A 9,116-nucleotide genomic window follows, 5' to 3' on the forward strand; every position below is an offset into this window, starting at 1 on the left:
GGATCTATTTACTTAGTGGAATGTTTTGATAAGCATTGAATAATGGAGGAAATGATCACTGCACTTGGGAACACATTTGTGAGCATTAGTTTTCAAGCAGTTAAAAGGCAGATGGAAAGGGATTTGTATCTACCAGCATTCTCATTAGAGCAGTACCCCAGAGAACCTTTATTTGGTGTCTAGGTGGAGATATGGCATACATTCCCAAGAATGTACGCAGTCTTAAAAGATATTTCTGCAGACTCTTTACAAAAACAAATTCAAACGAATTATAATTCAGTCTAATTTGCTGAAGTTGTCATTGTTTAGAATCATTACAGATACTTACTGTGAAGGTTTCTCTAGGTCAGTGGTTCTCAAAGTGGGGTCCCTGGGTCAAAAGCATCAGCACCACTTGGGAACTTGTTTGAAAGGCGAATTCTTGCCCCTTCCCACCTCCTGCATCAGAATGTCTGGGGGTGGGGGCCCACAGTCTACGTTTTAACAAGCCCTCCCTGTGATTCTTACATGTGTTAAAAATTTGAGAGCGGCTGCCTTAGGGGGAAAAAAGGTCTAATTTATAGATGTTGGCTTTGTGATAACCCTTGCATTTGTCTTTAATCCTCTCATGTTGGTCTTATTGGAACATCATTTACTTAGAACTTGGAAAAATGACTCGACCTGCTCCCTTTACCGCCACTGTCACGGTCACTGCCAAACCCAAAACGCAGTATCAAGGGCATTTCTCTATTTTGCCAGCATGGAGCCAGCACAAAATAGTCTGAGCTCCTGCCAAACCCAAAACGCAGTATCAAGGGCATTTCTCTATTTTGCCAGCATGGAGCCAGCACAAAATAGTCTGAGCTCCTGCCAAAGCTGTCTAGAAAGGAATTGTTTCACTTTGGGAAGAAAGAAAAATGAATAAGGTATTTTAGCTTTTGGTTTGTGGAAACGAAGGTCGTACTTCATCTGCAAGTCCCCTCACGCACAACAGATTGTAAAACCGTCTCTCTTGGGGGATAATGATAATGGGATATTTGACACCCATCCCAAAATTTCCAACCTCTGGTTGTATCTTAAATAAGAAAATTAAGAGTGTACAGAAAGGTCACAAAGGATTATCAGGAAAAAAAAAACAGTGCAACCTCTAAAGAGTAAAAGGGACAGGGAAGCATTGGATGGGGAAGGGATACCATGATGGAAAGGTGATCCTGGGGGGTCAGCTTCTCCTTCAGGACCTAGGGCAACTCCTTGAAACCAAGGTGGCCCTTTATCTCTAAGTGTGACACACAGATGTTCTCTCCAGGACTTCGGAAGGGGCAGCTTTTCTTATGTTTTTGCCTCCTCCTTACTTGATCGTGGTAAGTCTTCATTGGGGAGAAAACCACTTGGGATGTGCCCCTTACAAAGTCTAAAGCCTGACAAGCTCTTTTTGTATCATGAATACCTAGATCTGAGGCTGTAAGCTGTGGAATTCTGACTGGTCTTCCAGCTTTTTTTTTAAATTAATTGTTTAAAATTGGCGTAGAGTTGATTTACAATATTGTGTTAGTTTCTGCTGCACAGCACAGTGAGTCAGTTATACATATACATATATTCACTCTTTTTTAGATTCTATTCCCATATAGGTCATTACAGAGTATTGAATAGAGTTCCCTGTGCTATACAGTAGGTTCTTATTAGTTATCTATTTTATATATAGTAGTGTGTATATGTCGATCCCAATCTGCCAGTTTATCCCTCCCCCACCTTTCCCCCTTGGTAACCATAAGTTTCTTTTCTATGTCTGTGTGGCCTTCCAGCTTAAAAAAAAAATCTGACATTAAAAATTAGGAGATTTTGGGCTTCCCTGGTGGCGCAGTGGTTGAGAGTCCGCCTGCCGATGCAGGGGACACGGGTTCGTGCCCCGATCCCGGAAGATCCCACATGCCGCGGAGCGGCTGGGCCCGCGAGCCATGGCCGCGGAGCCTGTGTGTCCAGAGCCTGTGCTCCGCAACGGGAGAGGCCACAGCAGTGAGAGGCCCGCGTACAGCAAAAAAAAAAAAAAAAAAAAAAAAAAAAAAAAAAAATTAGGAGATTTTATAGAAAATTTTGGATTGCAAGGATTTTAGAAAAATTAACCATTCTGGCAACACTACATTCATATTCCCACAATTCCATATCTATATAAAAGGACTAGATTTGAGGACAGGCTCCCTGTTTCAGGTAGGACAAGCAGTGACCAGTTCACCATACTCTCTGCTTCTCCCAGCCTTCCTGACGTAGGCTGATACTGGCTCTCATTTATTTTCATGCTTATAGAGTTTTATTTCTTGTAACAGAACCACAAAGAATGGCCCCAAAGCAGAAACAACCCCAGTGTCCATTTCAATAGAATGTCCATCATCAACAAATACATTGATATATTAAACTCTGAAAGTGAAGGAACAATTTCTCTAGTCCCAAACGTGATGTTCAGTGAAAGAAGCCAGACTGTATGTTTCTATTTATAAGAATGACAAGAATGGGCCAAGTTAATCTACAGTATTAGAAGTTAGAATCGAAATTTTTATCTTTGGGGAGTGGCAGTGACGGTGGGTCAGGAGTGTGACTTCTGGGATGCTTGTATGTTCAATCTCCTGACCTGTGTGCTGGCACCTGGGTGTGTTGTCTTTGTGTCATTCACTGTGTGCAGTTTTCTGTTTACGTATGCTTTGCTTGAATAAAAATAAGAGTGTGCCTGTGCAAACAGATTATATCCTGGTTTGCTTACTTGTTTACATGACTTGCTGGCCAATACAGGTCTTTGAATTGAAAAATTTCTTTAAAAAATTGTTTTCCTAGTGTTTGAAAAGAGGTGTGATTATTTATTTATTTATTTATTTATTTATTTGGCGGTACGCAGGCCTTTTACTGTTGTGGCCTCTCCCGTTGCGGAGCACAGGCTCCGGACGCGCAGGCTCAGCGGCCATGGCTCACAGGCCCAGCAGCTCCGCGGCATGTGGGATCTTCCCAGACCAGGGTACGAACCCGTGTCCCCTGCATCAGCAGGCGGACTCTCAACCACTGTGCCACCAGGGAAGCCCAAGAGGTGTGATTTTTGCTTGAGCTATTTTTTAGGTTTTAGGGTTATAGAAGTCCAGTGCAACCATGTTTAAAATGATTAATTTCAATGCCTCCAGATACATCTCAATATCTTTGAGTTGTTTATTCAAGAAAGTTTTCTGAGCAGTACATATTCTGAGCCGTTTCGTATCTGCTGTAGCATATGAATGCTGGATATAGAGTTCTTGCACCACAATATTTTCTTCTAAAAGTCTGTAGACATTTTTATAAGATTTTCAGTCAGTGGTATTTGAGATAGGAAGCCGATAGACTATTTGCTCTTTAGTGGGTACTTTAAACTTTAAATATTTTTCCTTGTGATGTTATACATATTGTTTAACTATTAAATTTGTTTCTATATTTTTTCTTTTAAACATTGATTTTTTAATACTTGAAGCTAGAAATGTTCAATCAGCATATGTCAGAGTGGGTTCAGTTTTGCCTAGGCTCTGGTGTGTACTCTCAATTACTTAAAATACTTTTCCCAAATAAGAATGTTTTTCCTGTTATTTGACAATTCTCTCTCTGTCGGTAGTTCTCTTTCTTTAGGGGACATCTGCTGTTATCTCATCTTCTCTCTACATTATTGTCATTGCTTTTACCTTCTCCCTTGTAGTTGGGGATAATTTCTTGACATCATGTACTATTTTGCTTGTTCCATTTTCTGTGGAGTGCAAACTGCATTTAACTGCTTCTATAATGACTTTAACATCCATTGTACTTCTAAGATAAAGAGGACTGTTCCACTGCAATTCTTTTTTATTGTAAATGTTTCCTTTTTCATGATGACAGACTCTAGGTTCTTGAATCATGTTGAAATATGAATTATTTAGTGTGTCATAAACTGAGGTATATGATACACTCAACTATACACTTGTGGTCTAAAAATTAAAGTAAAAAAAATCCTGAATCAGATAATTTGTAATTTTTCTATTTTTTGAAATAACTCTATTTCAAAGAAAGGTAGCTCTACTTGGTCATCTTAGAATCTTTTACATTATTCTTATGATGTGTAGACTATTTTACTGAGTTCTGTAGTTATTCTATTTGCTATTCTTGTAGAGGGATATATTTGCATGCTTGGTGTCCAAGAAAGCATTGGACTGTGTTCTGATAATGTGTGGGTTTATGACAAAATACCTCAAGTAGAATTTGTTTGAAAGAAGAAATGAGAAAAATACAATTAAGTCATCAGATTGCTTGCTCAGTGATTTTTAAGACTAAAAGGCATGGAGAAGTATCTAGAGCCACAGCTACAGTCACAACCAGCTCTTTGTGCCATTGCACAAATGCAGGGCAGAGCAGCTCCCCATCACGCTCAATCTTCTGCTTGCTGAGACTTTTTTTTGGTTTTGTTTTGTTTTTTGTTTGTTTGTTTTGTTTTTTTTGTGGTACACGGGCCTCTCACTGTTGTGGCCTCTTCCGTTGCGGAGCACAGGCTCCGGACGCGCAGGCTCAGTGGCCATGGCTCACGGGCCTAGCCGCTCTGTGGCATGTGGCGCGAACCCGTGTCCCCTGCATCAGCAGGTGGACTCTCAACCAGTGTGCCACCAGGGAAGCCCTGCTGAGACTTTTTGCAAGAACGAAGTCTGAGGCCTTCCAACACAGAAGCTGTTATCTATCGGCTGAGGTGAGAGGATCCTAAGGGCTGGGCTTACCAGTGAGTTCTCAATGCCCTCTTTTCTGAGTCTTAGGATAGCACCAAACTCACCTCTTTAGGTTGGGGTTTCAGTAAACATTTGTTAGTAGCCTCCCTGGATCCATGACCTCTTCCCCTTTCCAAAGAGTTGTGACTTCCATTTAGGTTTTATGTTTCCATCATGATCTTCCATGCCCAGCTTGAAGGGTGGAACACATGGCTTCCAACCCCCTGGCTGCAAGGATTGTTTAGAAGATGGCATGTAAGCTAAGCCAGTCCAATCAATGTGCCTCTCGGGGATTTTGCTGAGAATACAGGGACAAAGACCGTCTTTCCTGATGGATGTGAAATAGTAGGCACGTGGCACTGGAACTGTTGGCAGCTGTCTTGAGACCATGGGGGGGAAGGAGCCAGTCTTAGGATATATCTGACACCAAGGCTGGGAGAGTGGAATTAGGGGAAAAAACGAAACAACACTGGGCTTTAGTGACGTCATTGAGTAGCTGAAATAGTCCTCATTGAACTCCAGAAAGACATTCTTCTGCATTTACCTTTTCCCAAGTCATTAAGTTTCCTTTATTGTTAAGCCACTTTGAATCATGCTTTCTTTACTTGCATACAGCTGGATCCTCAGTAGTATAGTGGTGTCATTGGGGGTCTATTAGTTCTTCTCCCTACCATCTAGAAACATTGTTCTCAGGAAGAGGGCAGCCTTCATCATCTTTCTTTGATCCAGGACCTCTTAGACTATATCTGGAGAATAAATTCCTGTAGATTTCTGATATGTAGGTGGCACCAGTCCTTGATTTCCAGTGGTTATGCAGCTGTTTTCCAATATGATTGTTTTGTTGGTCACTGTATTAGTTTTCTATTACTGCATAACAAATTACCATAAATTTAGCGGCTCAAAACAATGGACACTGATTATCTCAAGTAACTGGATTAGGAGACTGGGCACAGCTTATCTGAATCTTCTGCTCACTGTCTCACAAAGCTGCAGTCAAGGTGGTGGCTGAGCTGCATTCCTTTCCGGAGTTCAGGGTCTTCTTCAGATTTCATGTGGTTGGAAGAATTCAGTTCCCTGTGGTTGAAGGACTGAGGCTCTAGGTCCTAGGGCTCACCTACTTTTCCCTGCCACATGCTCCTCTCCATAGGCAGTTTGCTTTCAAGGCTAGCAGGACAGCCTTTCCATCCAGTCTGGTAAGATGGAGTCTTGTAGATGTATTGTAGCATAAACACAGGAGTGACATTCCATCACCTTTGCCATATTCTACAGGTTAGAAGCAAATCACAAGTCCCATCTACACTATCAGGGAGGGGGTTACTCAGTGTGACTTGGAGGTCACATTAGGCTGTGTCCACCACAGTCATTTCAATAGTAATTTAGTTTCTTTAGAATTGGGTTGTGGCTAAGATATGCCCCCAACCTTTCACACCGTATCTTTTACTCTTGGACATCAGTTTGGCCTGAAGAATGGTTTTAGTGTTTCTGAGAGAGAGAGGCCAGTGTGGAAAAGTGGAAATAAACCAAGCAACTGATCATCATAGAAACCCGGGAGGAAGGCACAGCTAAGGTTTCACAATTCCTTAGGCTGCCCTGGCTCTGTGGCAGCCCATCTGTGTTTGCCAAGACCCAACAGAGGCACTGTGGAATGTATTTCTTCAGTTTAATTTTACTGTGGGCTGCTTTGAATTTTACTCTGATATTCAACAGGGGCTCACAGTAATGCTCAGACTTACCTGAATGAATTTGTTCTCATGTTGACTAAACCAGCAAGTCGCCTACCTTGGAAAGTGTGGAGATGAGATTTAGGTGTGAAATTCATTTCTGAATAGTGCTGAAGTTCTAAGCTGCTGCTGATTTACCCAGCATGTTTCATCCAGTTAAACTCAACCCGTTTTTAGTGATGATATTTTTCAAGTGACTGAGTTTGCCTCCCTTGTCAGAATTCTAGCTGTGAAGAAGTTAATGACTACAATAACAAGCTTGGAAATGAGTTTTAAAAGCCCAGTGGGGTGGCGGGGAAGTGGGGGAAGCAAGCCTGTGGATTTTATTTTTAACTGTAGTAAAGCTAGAACAGATAATTTGGATGAAATTTTTTCTGCTTCTGATTCTTCTCTGTGAGTTATGACCCATTGTAAGACTTCATCCACTTCCCTGTGATCTCTGTTCTCAAGTCATAATTCTAGCATGATTATGTCAAAATTAGCTCCACAGTAGCCAATTGTGGCGTTACAAACAGAGAGTTAAGACTTCAGGCGGTGAGTAAGCAGAAGCAGCAGGAGCCCTAGAAACAGAGAAGCATAAACCTTCTGCTCGTCTGAAAAATGTTCCTGAGGACAGCAGAGTGAGGAAAGAGAGAAAACATGGTTTGTTACATAAGCCAGAATTATTTCTAAATGGAAGGAAGATGGATCTAATTTTCTCAAATGACATTCGTGAAATTGTTCTCAAGCAAAGGAACTCTGTGACATGGGTCATATTACTGTCACATTATATATGGATGTGAAACTTTTTCAAAATGAAATATATACTATTTCCTGTACCACCTATTATATAAAGACAGAGTCATCTTTAAACTTTTATGACCAAAAAAGCACTTTACCTGATTTTATTGTCTTTGCATGCAGAAATACTTCTCAGGTTATTGTCCATGGGACTATATAACCTGAAACTCATGTGTGTGGAATAGCCTAGTGAGTGCATTTATTGGGGAATAATCAGTGCACAAGGCTGATTATATCATCTTAGAAAGTAAATTGTCACTCCCAATTAATCGGTTTTATTTCTTTGTCAGAGGTTGCTGTACTCAGCGGCTATGCATTTTGTTTAACCCTAGGAGTGCCCTTTGTGGGGGGTTAAAGACTCAGCATCTCACAGGGTCAAACAAATTAACTCAGGAAAGGTTCCAGGGGTCCATAGGGCTTGACTGAAAAAAAAATCAATGCTTTATATTCTTATTTTCTGCTTTTCATAGATAAGGAGAATTTTAGAAATATGTAGTATACTTTAATTTTAATGCTGTTTGTGACAGAGATTCTCCTGCTTTCTTTCCGGGCAAGATGGGGAAGTGTGGGCTAAATTGGAGTTCAGGTAGGTTAATGGGGATCAGTTGTACCCCAAAAGGGTTCATGTGAAGGACAGGCTATAGAGGGGGGCCACAAGTTCCTGCTTTTGGTCTGTGTTGATCAACGTTTTTATCAATGTTTGTATGATGGGATAGAAGTCCTGTTTATCACATTTGTGGATGCCACAGTGATAGAAAGTGTGGCCAGTGAAATTGACAAATGAATCAAAATTACACAGAACAACCCATGAGAGTAATGAAAGAAATCCAAGAAGATGGTATATGACTGGGATACACACTGAAAGTGATTTAAGTTTTTCTTTATTTTAATTTTAGATATTAAAAATGTTTAAAAATCATACAAAAAAGAAAAAAGTTTCTCATGTACTCACTTTCTAAATGCTAATATTTTGGCTGTTTTCTTATAGACTTTTTAAAGTGTGTGTATACATGCTCATACATATATTTAGATTTATATATTTTGGGTGCACATAATTAATATAGAAATATGTTGCCCTGTGGGAAAATATTACAGGTAAAGTTAAGTCTTGCTGTGGTCTGATGTGCCCCCCGCCCCCCTTTCCTATGTTGAATCCTAACTTCCAGTGGTGATGGTATTAGGAGGTGAGGCCTTTGGGAAGGTGACTAGGTCATGACCAAGAGTCACCTCATTAGAAGAAATGACACTCTTATCACTCAGGAAATTCCAAGAGATTTAGGAGTTATGTGTCAGGAACTGGGGTCAAAGACCAAATGTTAGAACAAAAGATGCTCTGAGCACCCCTGGTGCTTAGGAAATTATAAGAGTTTTAGGAGTTCTGTGTCAGGAACTGGGGGCAGATATGTCTCTGTCTCTGTCTCTATTTTTGTATCTAGGTATCGTTATTTCACAAGTTTACCTACCACTGTGCATATTTTAATGTAATCATGCCTCTACTGATATCACTGTCTCCCAATTTGTAGCAGGACATTGCCAGATGAGAGTGATTTTCTTCTCCTCCTCCTCCTGGTGTGGATTTTTTTTCCTTTGGCTGGAGTGGGGCTGATTTTCCTTCTGCCTTCCCCTCAACACAGAACGAGACTTGGTCAGTCCAAAAACTTTATCACCCTGGCTGCGTGTGATTGGTTAGGAGTTGACAGCTGTTACAGTCCAGGTCAATCAAGACTTTTGCTGTAGTTCAAAGAAGCAGGTGCTCCCTGTTCTTCAGTCACATGCCTTGAAGATGATGTCAACTGGGATTTCCTCATGACCATATTTGCTTTCATGTGGGAGACCTTCCCCAAGTCAAGTCACTCAAGGAAAAGAAAACTTATGGATCCCTGAAGCCAGTTTTAATCCCTTACAT

The sequence above is a fragment of the Mesoplodon densirostris genome, chromosome 11 (assembly GCF_025265405.1).
Source record: "Mesoplodon densirostris isolate mMesDen1 chromosome 11, mMesDen1 primary haplotype, whole genome shotgun sequence".
NCBI lineage: Eukaryota > Metazoa > Chordata > Mammalia > Artiodactyla > Ziphiidae > Mesoplodon > Mesoplodon densirostris.